This window comes from Enhydra lutris, unplaced genomic scaffold (genome assembly GCF_002288905.1).
Source record: "Enhydra lutris kenyoni isolate GAN:26980312 unplaced genomic scaffold, ASM228890v2 scaffoldscaffold28, whole genome shotgun sequence".
Classification (NCBI taxonomy): domain Eukaryota; kingdom Metazoa; phylum Chordata; class Mammalia; order Carnivora; family Mustelidae; genus Enhydra; species Enhydra lutris.
Genome location: NW_019154112.1, coordinates 11179421 through 11198769, shown reverse-complemented (window position 1 = coordinate 11198769; position 19349 = coordinate 11179421). Strand labels below are relative to the sequence as shown.

The 19349-nt window shown below is 38.3% G+C and overlaps 1 pseudogene; it reads right to left on the bottom strand.

The window, feature by feature from the left end:
• Positions 1–2262: 2262 nt before the first annotated feature.
• Positions 2263–3025, bottom strand: LOC111152474 (annotated as a pseudogene).
• Between the last annotated feature and the right edge of the window lie 16324 nt (positions 3026–19349).

The window sequence follows — 19349 nt, the reverse complement described above, 5'->3', positions numbered from 1 at the left end:
GTGTGTGTGTGTGTGTGTGTGTGTGTGTGTGTGTGTGTGTGTGTGTGTGGCACCCATGTGTTTCTTTTAAAGGAAACAAAATTAAACACAACCAAACCCAGTTGCTTGTTAATATTGCCCCCCAATTTAGCTTTCCCTATACTAACTACCCTATATTACTGTCCTTACGTACTTTTAGGATCTGCGGGTTTTTTTCCTTCCCTTCTGTCCCCTTCCATTATTCCACTTCCTACCACCACTACTTACAGATCTCAGAAAATAGGGAAACTCCTGGGGCTAGCAGGTGGCACACTGATCTTTTTGTTGGCTCTCAATTGTCCTGTGTTGGGGATTCACAGCAGTTCCCCTATCATAAGACGGGGATATTCAAGTAATCATTTGAACATACTATCATTTTTGTTTCCTTGTCATTTTCATAAGATGGGTTTTATAAATCTCAAGACTTTTACACGTAATGTAGCTTTCCTTCAAATTATTGATTTTTAAAGTTGTTGTCACTGTTGTTGTTTATTTAGGGAAGGGGAAAGCAAAAATGGCTGTTTTCTCTTAATTTCGATATGCGTTTCTCCCCCTTGGCCTCTTAGCAAACCCATCTCTGAAGTTCATGTTTCTCTTTATTCCTGCGAGAACCATTCCCCTTAGTTTCCTCACTACAATAAAAATTCAAGGAAGGAAGCCTAAATTCCCAGTTTCCACCCGTGAGAGGCACTGCAGGTCCAGCAGAGCTTTTTCAGGGGTCGGTGCGGGGAGGAAGATGGGAAGAAGACAGTTGTTTGGGAGGAAGATAAGCATCTTGCTTGTCTCTGTACACGGGCCCTTGTGTGGACCTACATTTAGCATGCTCAAGAGGAAGCAGATGTTATAAGTGAGCACCTACTTTACAGTTCTTCCTAGATGAGCAGGTGAGAGGAGTCTCAGGTGGGGCATGAAAAGAGAACCCCTTAAAATAGAATGTAAGTTCTCTAGAAAACTGTCCCACAGTGCCTGATATTCTGGAACTATTTGTCCTCTGAATTTTTTGATCCGTAAGAGAATCCGTTATAGTTGCTAGAGCACTTAGAGTTGCTTGGAGATCTTTTTAAAAATTCAAATATTTAGGGGTGCTTTGGTGACTCAGTTGGTTAGGCTTCTGTCTTCAGCTCAGGTCATGATCTCAGGGTCCTGGGATCAAGCCCTTTGTTGTGCTCCCTGCTCAGCCAGGAGTCTGCTTCTCCCTCTCCCTCTGCTCTTCTCCCCACCCCCCCCACCCTATGCTCTCTGCTCTCTCTCTCTCTCAAATAAATAGAATATTTAAAAATAAAGAATAAATAAAATTTTTTAAAATAAAAATTCAAATGTTTGGCTCTACCCACAGAAATTTAGATGATTTAGATGGAGATTTAAATGGATGCCCACATGGGCATCGATATTTCTTAAATCCTTCCCTACACCAACACCCACCATCTACCCCCACTCCCAGTGATTCTAAAGTGTAGCCAGGTTGAAAATCACTGGTAGAGATCCAGTCCAAAAACCTAAAAATTTAAAAATTTGAATATATATATATATATGTATATATATATATATATATACATATATGTATCCTCATTGTACAGTCTAGATCTAGTTTCTTTTTAATTAAAATTAAGATTGTGTCTGAGGTTGAAATAGAGTCAAAGCTATTCACCAAATTATCTCTTTTTTTTCTACAAATATGCACACAAATATTAAACTAAACTAGCACTTAAGGGCTGCTCAAGGGACTAACCAAGAAACCTGACCTAGTTATCTTTATAGCAGCAGCATGTGACATGGCTAAACTTGTTAATGAGACAATAAGTTTGTTTGGAAAGAAAAATTATCTTTAGGTGTTAATAAGACTCTGAGCTAAGAAAGCAAAAGAAGGATATTCTGTCAAAGGTCACTAGGATAGGATATAGTACTTAAAAAGAGTCACAGAGAGATTATATAATTCTGGCCTTGAACACCAAGATATAAGGGGAGCTTTGGATACAGAAAGTTATTCTTTTTGCTTCAATTCCTAGTTTCCAATTACGTAACAGATAAAGGTTCAGGTGGTTCAAGTGTAGGATTTTCATACTTAAAACAACAAAACCATTTTTTTCCTGCAAAAAGCTTTATTGTTTCTGTCCACGGCTTGGGAGAGGGCTCCAGGGTGGTTAGAAAGCTGCCTAGTGGCTTGGGAGGAGGTCCAGGCAGAAGCCCTGGCACCAAGGGAGATGCCAGAAGGGTTCCTCAAAGGCCGCTGGGCTCCACAGGTTCCTAGTCATGTTTGAGGGTGAGTCTTTTAGAGAGATACACACCCATCCCAGCCTGAGGGCAAGGTAGCCTGTGGAGGTGAGTCAGGTGGTCATCGTCCTCTTGATAAGTTTCACCTCCTTGTGGCGCCCGGGTGGCTCAGTGGGTTAAAGCCTCTGCCTTCGATTCAGGTCATAATTCCCAGGGTCCTGGGATCGAGCCCCGCATCAGGCTCTCTGCTCAGCAGGAGGCTGCTTCCTCCTCTCTCTCTGCCTGCCTCTCTGCCTACTTGTGATTGTCTTTCAAATAAATAAATAAAATCTTTAAAAAAAAAAAATTTCACCTCCTCATCCAGGAAGTGGTTCTCCAGGAATCCACAGAGATGGTCATCTCTGGCAGCAGAACCCATGGCATGCAGATCCAAAAGGGCCTGGTTCATGTTCTTCTCCAGAGTGGTGGCAGTTCCATAGCATCTAGGATTTTACCCCACCCATTCTGGGATGGCTTCTGCCCATGCTGTAGGAGGGAGTAGTCACTGGGCTGGTTTTGCATTTTTAAGAGACACTCAGCACCCTCACTCTTCTCCGCCCACTCCAGGAAGAAGTGGTCCACACCCCCCAGAGCCACAGAGTTTGGTGTGGAAATAGAAGCCCAGAGAGAATAAGTGTAAGAGGTATGTTGGCATGCTGACCAGCTGGTTAATGATAGCCTCCACCTCAGTAGAGTAATTCTGACAAATAGAGTCAATAATACTGTAATGATGTTGTGTGGTGACTACACTTATCATGGTGAACACTGAATAATGCATGAAATTGTTAAATCAATATATTGTACACCTGAAACTGATATAATATTGTATGTTAATTATACTTTAGTAAAAATTATATGTCAAAATGTATGTCAACAATAAAATAACAAATCACTTCATTCTTCAATAACTAGTAAAAACTGAAGAATTGTACCCCAAAGTTAGAGGGCATGAATTAAGATAAATCATGCTTCAAAGTTTTAATTATGAGCTAACTGCACCAGTGGTTGCCAATCAATTGCTTGCAGCTGCATTTCATTCCTGGTCAGTGTTGTCCTAAAGTTAGACTACTAGATGGAGAGCCTTCCCTCAAGGTGCATGGACTTTTTTCCTGCAATAGACAGAGGGCAGTAAAGCACACTTTCCATGACACTCAGTTTGAATGGCTCTTTGTGTTGTATATAAAGCCTCTAGGATTAGGTTTCTGTTGCACACGCACACAAACTGTCTTTGCAAAGCATTCACATTGCATCTTCACTTATACCTAAACAAACATCTAGGATGACCAACAGTTTACAGTTGCCCAGGACTTTCTCAGTTTTAGCACTGAAAGTCTGGTGTCCTGGGAACCACCCACCTGCCCCGGTACCAAGTAAATCAGGATGAGTGGTTACTCTAAAAACAACCAAAATCAGAATCCGGTCTGGGGTAGTCTTTGAACTATTGAACCCATCCTTCAAACCAGGTATTTCCTGATATTGTTAACCAGTGCACGCCAAAGAGGGCTAGCCTGATACCACGAGCCACCACGTAAGAGCTACCACCATGCTTTATCCATGTTATCTGGAATCTCCTAACAATTGTGGAAGATAATTGTCATTGTCCTAATACTATAATATAAAGAAATTGAGGCTCTGATCAATTAAGTTCCCTGCCCAAGCCCTCACTGACTGTAAGTGGTCAAGCTGAGATTCAGGCTGATTCTGTCTGACTTCAAATTATGCTCAGTCTGTTTCATTCTCTGCCTCTTGTGTTCTGAAAACTATCATCCGTAATAAATTAAGAAGACCTGCAGAGAGATTTTATAAGAGCTAAAGCAAAACCAAGTAATAAAATAGAGAGGGAGAATGGAAATAACAAAGTATCAGAATCTATACGAATGCAATAAAATACAGGGCATAAATAAGACAACCAGAAGCTAATTGATGGATGACAAATTGCCCGAAGTCAAATTCATAAGATTCTTTATAACATCCTCCCAAGTATTCAAATAAAATACTTATTGCCTTAGGCAAAAAGGATTTTCTATGATGTGTATGTAATATTTTGTTTCTAATTATTTATCCTCAGAGTGAGTAATAATATGTAGTGTAAATATGATTTGTTGCTTAAATTTTTATATTTTGATTTATCCTATATGCTTACAGAGAAAAATAAGATTATAAAGCTGCTATTTAAGAACTGTCTAAAACAGGCAAGAAATTGTTGATTTATAATTTAATTCTTAACTATGCAGATTTGTTCTCAGTATATATTTAAATCTGAGTTAAATCAGCACATATTCTTGGATGAACATAATTGCAAAAATATTCTTCAAGAAATTCATGTCTGCTGCTTTTTACTTGACATTCTTGTATACTCGTTATTTCTCCCCACATGTCAGTACTGTTATCTGCCCCCTTATACTGGATCTTAAGAAAAGTGCATACCAAGGGAGATTTCCTTCTAGTAACTACACATAGAAAAAAAGGAGTTGATGTCCATCAGTGACAATGAGAGTGAGCCTTGACAATAAGTGACAACTAATGGCAGGGTCCCCATGTGAATTTATCAGCAGAATACCAGGGAAGCAGCTTTTGATGCTGACCTTTAAGTGATTTTTTTTTTAATGTGTGCTCCTACTTCACATCATCTTAAAGTTGTTAGGTAACTTTTAAAAAAAATGTTTAATACTCTTAGATGAGGTGCGACAACCAGATTTACAAGTGGTAGAATCAACAACCAGCCCTAAAATTGTCAGGGTCTCAGTTACATCCAAAGTCTCTAATATTGTGATTTACCAAACACTATGGAAGTCTTCTGGAAAAGTTTACTAAAATGTCTTTAGGATATCATTTCCTACCATCTTTGGGATATCTTTTTCTCAGAAAAGATCTGGTCATGAGACATTTCAGAGCTTTCTATAAAGGTCTTTTTCTGAGGAAAACCTGTACAGTCTTTAGGTTGGCATGGAAATGAGAGACCACCAAAATGTTATATTCTATCAAAAATGGACTCAAGTATTTCTGGCAGTTTTTACCTAATGGCCATTATAAAGCAAAATGGATGTAATTTAGTCTCTCTGGATTAGATATTTGCTGCGAGATATACAATATTCCCTGGTAGAAAAAAGGACTTCCTTTAAACTTTATGTATAAACCAGATGGACTCTGCTATGGACTGAATGTTTGTGTCCCTCCAGAAATTCATATGTTGAAATCCTAATCCTAAATATGATGGTGTTAGAAGGTTGGGCCTTTCAGGGCCACATGGAGCCCATAGCTAGGATCAGTGTCCTTATAAAATAGAACCCTGGGAGCTGTCTTGTCTCTTCCACCACATGAAGACACAGCAAACAAACACTCTTCTGTGAACCAGGAATCTAGTCTTCACTAGACACGGAGTCTGCCCACTGCTTGATCTTGAACTTCCCAGAGAAATAGATTTCTGTTGTTTATAAGACGGGCAGTCTATGGTAATTTGTTATAGCAACCCAAACTGAATAAGACAGCCTCTTGTGGCATCTTAAACTCGTATTTGGGGGCATGAAGAATCAGGGCTGGGAACTCTTCCACCAGCTGATGAGAAACATGAGAGAATTGAGAGTAAGAGCAAAGTTCCTTTTATTTTAAATTAGGTACTATATGGATTTCTTATAATAGTATTGCCAGATTTTTAGAAATTGTTGTAACTGCTTCATCTGTACTCTCAGAAGAAAAAAGTGGAAAACAATAACTTGAAATAAAAGCAAACCAAATTTTATTGTAATACCTATGAGCTGAAAATCCTAGTGGTTGCATTGTATTTTTTCATTTGGCTAATAAATATGTAGATGTCTTCTTTCTTTGCTTATATTCTACTTCATTATCAATAGGGAAAATATAACATGCAAGTTTTACTATATTCCCAGAACTCAGGAAGAATAGATGGACACTGAATAGTGATACAAATTCACCCATAAAAACAGGAAAATCTCTAAAATAATTAAATACTTCTTTTGCACAAAAACCCAACTCAAAGGGTTAAAAGCTAGGCACTGTTTCTAAATATAAATTCAGTACAAGCCAACACATATGTGTAATTACAAATTATAGGTCATGTTTCCTATTTACCTATGCTCTTTTCTATACCACTCATTATACATTAGCAAAATTGGGCACAAATGGGCAAGCTAATTGCCAATGCCATTAGAATTCTCATAGTTCTGTAGTGTGAATGAAATTGCAAATTAAAACTACTAATTTGTGTATTTTTAAAAAGGTCACATTGTTACACAGGAGCTTGAATGTGAAGAAAACAGAAAATAAATCTCAAGGTAGGTGTTGAGTGGGAAGTTGGCTTTTACAATTTCCATTTTGTTGAAACTTTTACACATATCTTGTTGGGTTTTGTTCCCAGAAATTTAGACATTGTGTGAAGCTGTAATGGAGTGAGGTAGGGGAGGCAATGATCTGGAAGAATCCTGGATCAAGTGTTTCGGAGTTCTTACAATGGCAAAACAAGTCAAAACGAAGGTTGAAAGATTCTCAAAAGCATCTTGTATCTGCTAGTAGCAAACTGTAAGTCACATTATTTTTTTGATCCTCTGCAAGAGTACAAAATGGAAAATAATTTTAGATTCTAATAATGTTTCTTTCCTGTTACTTAGAGAGTTTTGACTTTATAATTAAAATTCTCATCTTTCTCAGTTGTCACATAAGTATCTTATCCATATCTTGAATATTAGTTGTGTCATGACAATCTCCTGGGAGGGGCTCATCAAACACAAGGTCACACCAAGGCAAGCCATGTGATATGTATTGAATAGCACTTCACAGGAGCCAAATCCAATGAAGAGTGGAAAAACCCAAACCTAATTCAAAGTAAGTGCTGGTATCCATGTGAGATAATAGAGGTCACTGATGATCAAAATTAAAACATCTGAACAAAATGACAAAATAATTAAACAGTGCTTCTGGGGGAGCCTGGGTGGCTCAGTGGGTTAAAGCCTCTGCTTTCAGCTCAGGTCATGATCCCAGGGTCCTGGGATCTAGCCCCGCATGGGGCTCACTGCTCGGCAGGGAGCCTGCTTCTTCCTCTCTCTCTGCCTGCCTCTCTGCCTACTTGAGATCTCTGTCTGCCAAATAAATAAATAAAATCTTTTTTAAAAAAGTGCTTCTGCATAAGTATATGGACATGATTAAAAAATAATCTTAACCTAGGCGCTATTACTGAATTCAAAACAGTGCAAGCCAACACATATGTATAATTACAGATTATATCTGTCTAGCCTTTATACCAAAGACATTGGGAAACAGGCAGCAAGAGATACCAGAAACCTAATGAAAAGGTTCAGCAGCTCTACTTACCCCAGTACTTTCCTTACAGTAAGAGAGCATGGAGAAGCTGAAGTCTGTCTGTTGGCATGTTAGGTGGCCATATTATCTTGTATACTTCAGAGTTCAGCTAAGAGAGATGAAAATCATTTCCAAACCATACTAACTGTTGAGAACTGTGAATTTTACCCTAATTCTACCCTAATACAAGCTACCAAATAGGCTACCATAGATTCATAGATGCAGACAAAAGACACAAGATTCCTGGGTCAGAAACAAAGGATAGTTTACTAATCATAGCTATATGGACAGTATCAGCATTTGTGCTGGTACCCTGAGCCCAAGTTACCATAGGGTGATATGAAGAAGGCTGGGTGATTATACACATGTAATGGGGGCATGATTCCAGAAAGCTTTGGAAACTGAAATCTTTTATAATGGGCAGTAAGCCTAGTCAGATTATACCCTGGAGGGAGACGTATTTATTATACTGAAGAATAAACAGACTTGACCTTGTTCTAGGTAGAGACATTATCTCAGTCATCCAAGGCTGTTCACTATACCAACGTCCTTGAAAAGGTAATCTGAAATAAAATTAGTTGGTGCCCTCTGCTTAGAAGATGTACAGAAACTTAAGAGACCCATGGAGAATTATCTCTTAATACTGACCAGGCAGGAAAATTCCATTCTGAGTTATAGTTCACACAGTTCTTTCTTTAAAATCTCCAATTGCGGGGGCGCCTGGGTGCCTCAGTGGGTTAAAGCCTCTGCCTTCGACTCAGGTCATGATCTCAGGGTCCTGGGATTGAGCCCTGCATCGGGCTCTCTGCTCAGCAGGGACCCTGCTTCCCCGCTCCCGTGCCTGCCTCTCTGCCTACTTGTGATCTCTCTGTCAAAAAAATAAATAAAATCTTTAAAAAAAAAAAAAAAGGAATTTGTTTGAAAAAAATCTCCAATTGCACAGCACCATCTTCCTTAGAAATTCTCTACACATCACTCCAGTCCCAAATTGTCCTATTTTTCTTTTTTGCTCCCCAGTGGCTTTTCCATACCGAGTCTACTCCTCCTCAGTCTGTTTTTGCTCTCCTGCCTGAGCTATTCACTCCCTGCCCCAGATCTTAGGTTCACCTTTGACACATGTGTTTAGCTCATGCCTTCTGGCAAGATGTTCCCACAGATAAACCTACCAGTAGACTTCCTAACCTAGTTTGTACTGGGACTCTGGTACTGGCCTGATAAGGAGCTCCCTCCCCTCAGAGAGCACATTTTAGCTATGAAATTGACTATTTCTAAGGCTGGTGACTGGTGTTGACCAGATAATTATTACAGGCAACTGGGATTAGGTTTGGCCTCCTCTAGCCTTTATTTTTCCTTTAATGAATTTTCTGGGGAAGGAGTGGAGTCATCCTGTGCATATGCAATTTTGGTTAATGCTATTTACAATAGTCTTTCAGTCTGCAAACCCAATATGTTTCCATAGAAACAGATCTCCATCTGAAATGCATCCAATCAATTCTGAAATTATCATTCAAAACACCTTCATAAATTGGAATGAATCCAACAGGTACCTAGAATGTCAGTAGGTAGGCAGTAAGTTGCATTTATCCTTTTATTTAATTACTTTAAAGATAAGAAATGCAGAAAGGAACCCATCATAGATATAGATAAATATACAAAGATAGTCATTCTAAGTAAGAACATTCCTTCTTGATTATTTTATTCTTGAAATGGCTTTAAACTAGAGCAACATATGCCATTCAGAAAAGGCAAGATAGTTTCAAATCACTAAACAGAATGTGATGGTTCATTTAAACAGCATTATTCTTCTTGGCAAAAACAAAAACAAAAACAAAACCCTGCAAATTTATTTATTGGAAGGATTTCAATTTTTAGAGTGGATTTTTTAATATTGTCTTGCACTTCTTGCCTCCTTGAAATTATTTTTGCCAACTTGATATTCCCAAATGGAAAATTATCAGGAGTTATATAATCCATGAAAGGGGAATCACAGATCTAAAATAAGAATCCAAAATTTCCAAGTTTTAGGGACAAGATCAGAAACTTTTCTCCCATCAAATTTATGACAAGAAGAATAAAAATAAAATTAATTAGTAACCATCAGTAAAATTAATCTACCCCAAACGATGATTAGTTTGGCACTGGTAATAACATTTAAGTGTTTCCCAAATCTCTTCATGGAGTCCACATTATTTTATTAAAACATCACTAGGAAAACATTTGTACAGAGTCTATCAACAGCATTGTTCCACAGAACTTTCTGCAATGATGGAAGTATACCGTGCTGTCCAATATGGTAGCCACTAGCTAGTGAGCACTTGAATGTAGTTAATGTGACTAAAAAGCCAAACTTTTTAAAAAAGGTTAATCTAAATTTGAATTATGACAAAAATAAAAAAAGCTAGTGGCTACCGACAGCACACCTTTGTAACTTAATTCTCATAGTTACACTCAAGAGTTGGAGTCAAATTGACAAGGTTCAAATTCTGGCTTCCCTACTTTTTCTCTGTTACTCTTCTCTTCCACCTTGTTGGGTTGATATGAAGATTCAGTGTGTTACACTACTTGCTATATAAATTTTAGCAATTATTGTTATATCTCACTTCCATAACTCACTAGCCTTATATTCAAGTTTCCAACCCCACAGAACCTGAATTATTTCATCTGCAAAATAGGATTAATACTACTACTGCATGGAATTGTTTTGGGGATTAAAAGAAATGATGCAATGGGACACCTGGGTGGCATAGTCAATTAAGCATCCAACACTTGATTTTGGGTCAGGTCATGATCTCAGGGTTATGAGATTGATGACCCCTAGATTAGCCTCCGTGCTGGGCGTGGAGCCTATTTAAGATTCTCTCTCTCTCTCTCTCTCTCTCCACTCCCCCCCCCGCCCTTACCCCTGTTCACATATGCGCTCAATCTATCTCTCTCAAAAATGTTCCACTGAAGGATTTAGCACATGCCTATCACATGGGTGCATGCAATAAATATTAGATGCTTTGTTAAATTATCATTGAAATAATATTTTAACATCAGAAATTTTTTTAAACTGTGGGAGATACTAGAGAAAACAGAGACGATTACAATAATTTATACTGGATGAGCCAGTTCAAATTTGTTCACCAGCAAAATTTAAGACTATAAACCCAGAGATTCCACAAAGATTCAAAAAACACGTGAGATTCATCAACACATTCTGCCAACTTTTTCTCAGTTGTTGCCTCATTAGTAAAAAAAACATATTTTTTTTCTTTTTCATATGTATTCACTTTGTCTATCTTAGTATGTATTACTCTGTCCTTATTTTCATACCTGGTAGCACAGGAAAGGCAGGTAGAATAAATGTATCACTACAGGAAATTCTATTTCAAATTATTCTAAGAATATCATTCTAAGATATTCAATGACATACCCAGCTCTAAAAACAACATATTTACAGTCACAACTTTACACATCTCAAAAGATTTCTTAACACGGTATTCAAATAAACCAATAATTCCCACACATATATTAACTTCCTCTCTATTTATATCTTAAATACAGTACCAAATGATAAAACACCTGAAACTTCAGAGTTCAGAGAAATTTTTCACCCATTATAAAGATGTTTCTTGAAATATTACACAAAGACATGGAGTCTGGAAAAATGTGAATTGGAATGCTGCTAGTTGTGGCTTAAAACAGTTTTATTTTATAAATGGACCTGGTGTGCTCGTCTCATCATTTTTCTGGCATCTCAACAGCAGACAAGGAAAGTTCTTGTTTGTCCAGCAGTGTCTCTTTGGTGGAGTTTAAGTAGGTCAGAGCAAGAAGCAAAAAGCTTTCCTTTCATTGAGAAATTAAACTCAGAACCCCCTTTCTATTTAAAACTACTTTCACTGTACAGTTGCCCAAAAACAAACATGTAGCAGACCCTTTGCTCCCAGATTTGTGCTTACACATTCTGAAGAGACAACACACCTTCAGTGTTGGCACTGCAGATTTCCTGGAATATTTGGACTATGTTGACCATAATTTGGGAAACTGCCCATCTGATATCAAAGACATGGCAACATGTGCTTGTATATACTTGTACTCCACCATGGCTGTCCAACCAGCAGCCTCCCCTTAATGAGTAGTCCCACCTCTGTCAGAAAAGGTCATTTGGCTTCGTGTAACTTTGAAGTACAGATTGGAGTAGGAAAAGGGGGGGGGGAAAGAAAGAATGACCAGAATTAAATTTAGAGAGATCAGGAAGATGACCCAAATCTAATTTTTCCAAGTCCTCCAGACTGGCTTTCTAGCATCTGGACTTGTCTATCAAGAGGGCAAAGATCACATTTGGAATAATGATTTTATTGATCTGAACTTTCAACTAACACCAACAACCATGATAGAGGTTTTGATAATAATACTTACTTACATGGGGTGCCTGGGTGGTGCGGTTGGCTGAGTGTCTAACTCTTGGTTTCAGCTCAAATCATGATCTCCCAGTCCTGGGATTAAGACTCAGCACAGTCTGCTTTGGAGTCTTTCTCCCTCTTCTTCTCCCTCTGGCCCTCCCCACTCATGCTCGCTCTCTATCTTAAATAAATAAATAAAATCTTTTAAAAGAATAAAAATAAATAATATTTAAATACCTTATTGTGCTAGCATGCATCATGCAGATGGTAACTGGGGTCTCCTTATTCCTTGAGTTCTAGATAAAATTGCCCTGGTTTGTACAATTCCAAAGCCCTTCCTAGGACTTTGTTGATTTGGGGGTGATTATATTCATGAAGTCTCCTCTACTCTTGGATTCTTGCATCCATGGAATGTGTCTCTGCTACTAGGCATCACTTTAGACAGAAAATAAAAACCTCTCATCAATTTCCACCATTCATGTGATTCGTAGAACTGACTGGAGATCTGGGTGTTGGAATTGGAGACAGGGGGCACATATGAAAAAAGGTTATTTCTCACATCAAATCTATGATCACCCTCCTGTTCTCTCAAGTTGTCTCTGGATCCTACAATCAGGCAATGTGAGCTGTGAACCTAAGATAATTAAGGGACAGCTGGAGAAGGGTGACTGCTACAGGCAGGTGACATTAGGTGAGACTGTTTGACACCAACAAAATTCTAAGCAGTGGTCATGATTCTTAAAGCTCTGTGAAGCCTGAGACTTAATTTCCTTCACTGTGGAGTAAAACTGGATGTGCGGCTCAGACCATTTGTGACCTAGAATAGGAAATATTAGTATAGCACCCTATGAGAATGATAAGAAGGAATAAAATTAAATGGCCATAAACCTAGGTAAGCCAAAAGACAAACTCTTCATCCCACACTGCCCCAGGTAATCATGGCATAATTAAGAAAAGTCGCTTCCACATAGGACTGAGTCATGTTCTGGGGTGGAGTTCAAATGAAATCCTCCAAGAAGTACCAGCATATCCAAGCATCAAGTACTGCATCTTTAAGGAAGACATAAATGAGAAAAATGGCCAATACACAGAGTGGGCGTGGATGCTTCACTTACCAGACCACAGTCTTTATTTCACCACCAAAAACAAAGAAGAAAAGAAAAGAAAAAAAGAGAAAGCTTTTAGTTATTACTGCAGCGTTAAGTTCAAATTCTTGATAAGGAGTAAAATTTTAGTTTAAGATTTATCTTCCCATTGAAACATGTTGTGTGAACTACTTGATACTGGCTTGTTTCAAATTCTAAATTGCTTTCATTTCCCCCTATAGAAGGATTTTGGAAAGAATCCCATTTAGAAAGCAAGCCATTAGGGCAGGGAAAGGAGTGTTAACACACAGAAATCAGTACATGGATTTAAGAGAGCCTGGTAACCTTGATTTAAGTGCTAAGCTAAATATGGTTTCTCATCATATTTCTATACTTGTGAGCCAACACCGCAGAAAAGCAAACTGAAATGAATGAGTTTCTTTGATTAATTTTCTAGTACAAGACAGTTTAAACATCACATTGGTGATGTAATTTAAATTACAGCAGATGGAAATGGCAGAGTCCTTAAATAGATTCCTGCACACTCTCTCAGGATTCAGAAGTCTCTTATTTAAGTGCCATAGCCTATCTTAACGTGATTCACTTGTTGCTATCTGCTGTGCCTAGTGAGCTGCCAGGTTAGAGGGCGTGTGATTCATGTGATCCAGATTAATAACGCCAAAGGAAAACATAAATATACTCTTCCCACAAAATATTTTATGGTGGTTTAACCAGGGAAAGGTCTACCAGACACCCTAACAGGAGTTCTCCAAGCAAATAGTTTTGGGGATTTGATGTTATTATTTGATCTTTGATCCTTACTCAGACACTCATAATACTTGCAATACGAAGCAAGCATGCCAGGACTCCTACCACTGCAGAACTAAATTAAAACACTTACTTAAATTAACATAAACTATAGTTCAGTGTTGGTCTATGAAGCCACCATATCTCTCTACTCTCACTCTGTCAAACTCATTCATGGTGATTAAAGATGAAGGCAACTCTTTTCCTCCTCGAGCTTCCTTACCTAAGTTTGCCTCCCTGGTTCAAGCCAGAGAAGCCCTTCTGGGTCTGTAAGGCTGCTGAGCATTTGCTCAGTACTCCCAGTCACCAGCCTATGTAGCTACTCCGAAACCCAAAGGCCATAAACCATGAAATGCTTTCCAATTTCCTTTAGCTCCCAGGAACTATTTTCTCTTCAGTTTGCACCCCCTCTTTTATTCTTACCCATGCATTGATAGATTTGTGGGATTATGTTCTGTGATAGACAGAATAATGGTTCCCCAAGGATTTTCACCCGCTAATCCCCAGAACCTATGAATGTGTTATGTTATATGGCAAAAGAGACTGAAAATGTGATTCAGGTTATGAATCTTAGAATGGAGAGATTATCCTGGATTTTGAAGGTACACCCAGTCCAGTCAGTGGAGTAACTAAAAGTAGAGAAATTTCTCCAGCTGGAGTCAGTCAGAGAGATGCAGCAGGAGACAAAAGAAGCAGAGGAGAAATGACGCAAAAGGAGAGGTCAGAGAGATTCAACACCTGAGAAGGTTTTGACCCACCATTTCTGGTTTTGAAGAGATCTGTTTGGCAGGAAGACACAGAGAAAATGCCAGATGTGTCTATAAAACCTTCTTCTAATACCTTACGAAGTATAAAAGGTCAGAACATTCAGTTGCCAAGTGCTATTTGAAGAGACTAAATGTGTGATAGATCCTTTCAGCCATATCATCAGAAGCCCTGATTATCCAAGATGAGATTATCCAAGAAAGACCTATGTAGGGGTGCCTGGGTGGCTCTATCAGCTAAGCACTGCCTTTGACTCAGGTCATGATCCTAGGGTCCTGGGGTCAAGCCCTGAGTCAGGAGTCTGCTTCTCCCTCTCCCACTGCCCCTCCCCCTGCCGGTGCGCGCTCTCTCTCTCTCTCTCTCTCTCTTTCCCTCTCTCTGAAATAAATAAACAAATAATAACAATTAAATTTTTTTTTAAAAAGACCTGTATAGTGAATCCCCATGACATACATGGGAAACTCATGAAGTTCTTGAGAGTATTATGACAGCAGAAATAATGCTACTGAGGCAGAGAGAGTACAAAATGAAAAGAGATTGTTAGGACCCTACAATCCCACTTGCAGAAAACAGGGTGTTAAAACTACTCAGTTGCAAACATGTGCTACCTTTCGTGAAAAGGGAAGCATGACTCAGAGGAAGCACCCAAGAGCTGAGAAACACAGGATTATTTTCCCTGGACCTCAATATCTAATGGAGTTTGTATGGCTGTATTTCAAAAGTATTTGGGACCAGTCATCCCTTTTATCTTTTATATATCCTTTTATCTTTCCATTTCCCCTTTTTTTGAACCAGCATGTCTGTAACTATAATCCAATGTCTATTACATAATCCCATATTTAGGATAAAATAACTTGTTTCTTTAGTTTCATAAGACCAAAGATGGAAAGGAATTGTGCTCCGAGAAGAATTTTACCCAGGGTTTCACTCATACCTGATTTAGATGGATTGGGTGATTAGATATGGAATTTTAGAGTTGATGAAATTCTGCACTTGAATTAATACTGTAATGGGATGAGATCTTTGGGCAGCTTGGAATGGGCTGAACGTATTTTGTTATGTGAAATGAACATCAATCTTTGAGGGCCAAAAGGTGGACTGTGGTAAGCAGAGTAATGAACTCCCAAAGATTTTCTTGCTCTAATTTCCAGAACAGTGTTACTTAATAGCAAAAGGGAAGGCATAATTTCTGCGTCAATGTGATAATGGTTATGGACATTAAAATAATGATATTGTCCTAGAGTATTCAAGTGGGCCTAATGTAATCACTTGAGCGCTTAAAAGTAGAAGGGGAAAGAAGATGAGTTAATCAGAGCAATATAGCAGGAAAGAAGCAAGAAAGATGAGACAAGAAGAGAGACAAGTATGAGAGGACTGAACCCACTGTTGTTGGCTTTAAAGTTGGAGAAAGGAGGCCAGAGGCCAGGGAATGCAGCCGGCCTCTAGAAACAGAGAACAACCGTGGTTAATAAGCAGTAAGGATGTAAAGACCTCAGCGCTGTAACCACATGGAACTGAATTTTGCCAACAACCTAGATGAGCCTGGAAGCAGATTCTGCCTCAGAGACTTCAGGTAAAATCCTAGGTTAGCTAACACCTTGATTTCAACCTTGCGGCACCCACAGCAGAGAAACCAGCTGAGCCGACCAGACTTCTGACTAACTTAACTGAGAAATCATATATTTATGCTGTTTTAAGCTGCTGAGTTAGTGATGGTTTATTGGTAACCATGGTTACCAATAATGCATATTCCCTTACATGATTAGATTAGTATAAGACTTTGATCCTCTCTGCTTTTCTAGTAATATACTAATAATACCTCCACGCCTTCATGTTACTTTCAATCAAAAGATTATTTTAAATAACCTTGTCTTTCACGGAAGTCATTTCAAAAATTGGGTTTGTACCTTGCACTGAAAGTTAAAACGCTCTCTTTCATTTTGGTGCTGCTTCTTATTTTATTTTATTTTATTTTATTTTTTATTTATGTAATTTTTTTTTTTTGGTGCTGCTTTTTAGAAGAATCAATTCGTAGATTTAAGATCTAAAATGTACCTATCCAAAATTAGCCAAATCACGAGACTGTAGTACTCTTAAGAATTTCTCCTTTGGGTTGTAAATGGTGAGTTTGAGTTCCAGAAGATTAAAGTGGTGTGCTGAAAGAGAGTGATCAGCTAAATCGAGAAGTAGGAGTTCTAGACCAAGTATGATACCAAATAGCTAGGCAGCCCCTCACAAATCAGTTTACCTCTCTGGTCCATTTTCTTCCTTGTTAGAATAAAAGGGGTGAGAAATCAGGAAGGCTTCCATAATTAGGTACCACTTCAATGAAATCTGAAGGACCGGTAGGCATTAATAAGGCAAGTGGGGTGGGGTTAGGTGCAGGGGGAAGAAAAGTCCAAAAGGTTTAGCATATCCGGTTCTTTATACCATATTCTATAACACTCTCCTGATGAATTCAAGGAGCAAAAAAAACAGAGCCCAAATGGCATGTAAATCGGTTTAGAAGAATTCACACTGCTTGCTGGCAGTGTTATCTCTGCGGAGGGTTCAAAGGAAAGAGTGAGAGCTTGGAGAAGCTTTTATAGAGTAGTATTTACAGGCATGGACTTTGTGCTCAAGCCCCTTGATTCGAGGCCTGGCTTTGCCACTTGTTAGCTGTGTATGTTTTCAGATCCTTCAGTTTCCTTATGTGTAAAGTGTAAATGTTGTGCAAGCGTTGCTTAGGAGAGATCTTGGCACATAACATGCTTTATCTGAATTAGCGATCACTGAAGCCCTGAATCGCAGTGTGCTAGTATTTGGAGATGGGGCATTTGGAGGTAATTAGGTTTAAGTGAGTTCATGATGGTGGTGCCCTCATGATGGGATTAGTGCTTTCAGATGAAGAGACACTAGGAAGCTTGCTCTGTCTACCATGTAAGCACACACTGAGAAGGCTGCCATCTGCAAGCCAGGAAGAAAGTTGTCCTCAGGAACTGGAACTGGCCATGCAGGCGCCATGATCTCAGACTTCCAGCTTCCAGAACGGCAAGAAAATAAATGTATCCTGTGGAAAACACCCAGCCCGTGATATCTTGTCATGGTAGCCTGAGCAGATTGACATAATTATTAAGTAAGAATTTTAGTTTTTGTTCTATAACTGCTATTTTATTGAACTTTTATGTGATAATACATTAATGTATTATTTTATAATTTAAAATGAATAAAGCCAAATCAAAGGGAAAAGGCCTATAATTCCTCTGAATGATACCTTCAGATATCTCTTAAACTTCAGAATTGGACAAGCTGTAGGTTGAATGAGCCATCAGTGAAAGACATCAATGGACAGTTTAATCAATACTCACTCTCAATTTGTAAGAGGTCTCATTGATCCACTTGTTAACTTTAAAGTGATATAATTAACAAGTACTGCAGTGAAAAGATCCTTCAGACAATATAAAAAACTCAAGAGAGTACTAAAATGTGGCTCTTCTGATGACATTTAGAAATATATATAAAATTCTGCTATTACTTAAAAGGATGACTTTCTGAAAAAGGAGTGTTCAAAAACTTAACAAAATTCAGAGCTTGGAAGTCATCTGTGGAACTGCTAATATAGTACTGGATAAAATGTTTGAAAGAGAAATTATAAGCTGCCAAATTAAACCTCTTTTAAAAAAAAGACAACCGTATGCCTATTACCAGAATATAACTTAAAATATAATTACTGCTGTCTTAGAGCTTATGATTTAGTGGGTCAGACAGATATTAATTAAACAATCAAATAAATTAGGATACAATTGTGAACAATAATTTGGATTTTTTAAGTTTTAGTTTTAATTCCAGTTCATTAACATACAGTGTAATATTATTTTCCAGTGTATAACTTGGTGATTCAACACTTATATACAACACCCAGCACTCTTCGCAAGTGCCCTCCTTAATCCCCATCACCTATTTCATCCATCTCCCCCATCCACTTCCCCTCTGGTCACCCTCAGTATGGTTCTCTATAGTTAAGGGTTTCTTTCTTGGTTTGCCTTTCTCTTTGTTTTTTTCCCTTTGCTCATTTTGTTTGTTTCTTAGATTCCACATACGAGTGAAATCATATGGTATTTGTCTTTCTTTGACTGATTTATTTTGTTTAGCATAAAACACTCTAGCTCTCTCCACATCATTGCAAATGGCAAGATTTCATTCTTTTTTACAGCTGAGTAATATTCCATCGTACATATATATTCTTCCTCTTCTTTATCCATTCATCAGTCTGTGGGTGCTTGGGCTGTTTCCATAGTTTGGCACGTAGATAATGCTGCTATAAACATTGGGGTACGTGTATCCCTTTGAATTAGTATTTTTATATTATTTGCATAAATACCTAGTAGTGCCATTGCTGGATTGTAGGATAGTTCTATTTTTAACTTTTTGAGGAAACGCCATACTGTTTTCCAGAGTGGCTGCATAGTTTGCATTCCCACTAACAGTGCAAGAGGGTTCCCCTTTCTTCACATCCTTGAGAACACTTATTGTTTCTTGTGTTGTTGGTTTTAGCCATTCTGACAGGTGTGAAGTGATATCTCACTATAGTTTTGATGTGTATTTCCCTGATGATGAGAATGTTGAGCGTCTTTTCAGGTATCTCTTGGCCATTTCTGTGTCTTCTTTGGAAAATGCCTATTCATATCTATTGCCCATTTTTAATCAGATTATTCATTTTTTGGATGTTGAGTTTTATAAATTCTTT